Genomic DNA, 1,871 nt, shown 5'->3' on the forward strand with positions numbered 1-1,871 from the left:
TTCCAAGTCCTAATGCAAGTTATGCACCTTCGGCTGGCCATCACTACCGTGCAGCGGGACCTCACTGCGGATGATGCATTCTCCTAGCCTTGTGCAGCCTCTCAAACGTACTCGGCGCGCTCCACTTATGATGCTTTATGCCACGGTTTGATCTCCTTCCCCCAAGCTAATGCTATCTGGCGGAGCTGGGGCCCTCTCAAGTGCAAAAAATTCTCCTGGTTGGCGACGCAAAGGAGAATCTAGACTTCCGATCGCCGAGCTAGGCATGGCCTTCAGGACTCGCCTTCCGCGTGCTACACCTGCCTACAGGATGACGATATTGTTGATCACATCCTGACTCGGTATATTTATGCCCGCGAGACATGGCATCGCTGCTTTGATATGCTAAACCTACCCACCGCAGTGGCAACGCCTGATGATTGTTTCCTGGAGTGATGGATGACGCAGAGACTTACATTTCAAAAGGAGGACAAGTGTGGGTTCGACACTTTGGTTATCTGTGCCACCTGGTCGATGTGGAAGCAGCGGAATGCTCGTGTCTTCAATCAATCGGACATGGCAACAATTAGATGCGCGGGCTTTGGCCAACAGCATTTTAGATGATATCAGAGAGTGGAGATTAGCTAGAGGCGGAGCAGGTGGATTACAACGTTTTGTGAGAGTGTAGTTTTTATTTTTTGCTGTGGCGTGGGTGGGCCAACAGTGGTGTTTGCACTATTGTTGGCTTCTTGTAATCAACTTTCTCCCTCCTATAAAATTACGGTACGCAATTTGCGTACTCTCAAAAAAAAAAGACCTGAGAATCTATGCCGACTTATAACTCGATCGAAAGGAAGGACAGAAGGTCGTACTTCATGGTTGAAGTTCTGGAACATTTTATTCATTGCCATTTCTACTTCCAAGGCAACCCGAAGGACACGCGCCAAACCACCCTGAGGAGAGCTCCAGCACTACACATCGATCGAAGCAAAGCGGAGGAGATCAACCATGAGTCTCCAAACTACTCCCTCCGTTCGGAATTACTTGTCTCGGAAATGGATGTATCTAGAACTAAAATACATCTAGATACATCCATTTCTGCGACAAGTAATTCCGAACGGAGGGAGTAGTTCCTTGTGGCGGTCAAGTCCCGAGAGCTACCAGGTGCTATCTATTTCTTATTATTTTGCATTGCAAATTAATTCGTCAAAGATTTTTCTTTTGCTTCCAGTTTGCACTACTTTGTGCACACATGTCAATCCAGTGATGGTCACCATGAGGTACAACCTTTCACGGCTGGATCGTAATACAAGATTTTTTTTTTTCACAAGTCAATACACGACCCTTGCTAGCACAAACCGATTATGACGATACACTGGATGGATTCAGGAAAAAGAGATGACTGGACAGTGGACTAATGAGAAGAAGAGAAAAGAAGTCTTTGTTACAAATTCAAATCCATTTGCAAAATAATATTTTGCACAAAGTCTTGACCAAGAAAGCAACCGTTGCCCTATGGTTGAAGCTGAAAGAGATATGCATGACAAAAGGTTTTTCTATCAAGATGCATCTGAATCAAAAACTATTCCTGCACAATTATCCTAAGGAAGGCAATGTTTTAAATCACATAATTTAAAGAAATTGCATATGATCTAGTAGCAAGGATGTTAAATAGAAGAAGATATGGCTTAATGATGCTATGTTCACTGTTAAGTTCTTACACCAATTTTAGAGATGCAATCGTATACGCCCGTCATACTCTCGCCCTTAATGAGGTTTATGAAGCTTTGCATTCCAAAGAGAAAATGAAACTAATGTTGTCTCGTGGTGGTTCAGGTTCATCCCAAGCCAACAGATTAGAAGAGCTCAAATAATGAAAACAGAGGCAAAAG

The sequence above is a fragment of the Triticum dicoccoides genome, chromosome 7A (assembly GCF_002162155.2).
Source record: "Triticum dicoccoides isolate Atlit2015 ecotype Zavitan chromosome 7A, WEW_v2.0, whole genome shotgun sequence".
Classification (NCBI taxonomy): domain Eukaryota; kingdom Viridiplantae; phylum Streptophyta; class Magnoliopsida; order Poales; family Poaceae; genus Triticum; species Triticum dicoccoides.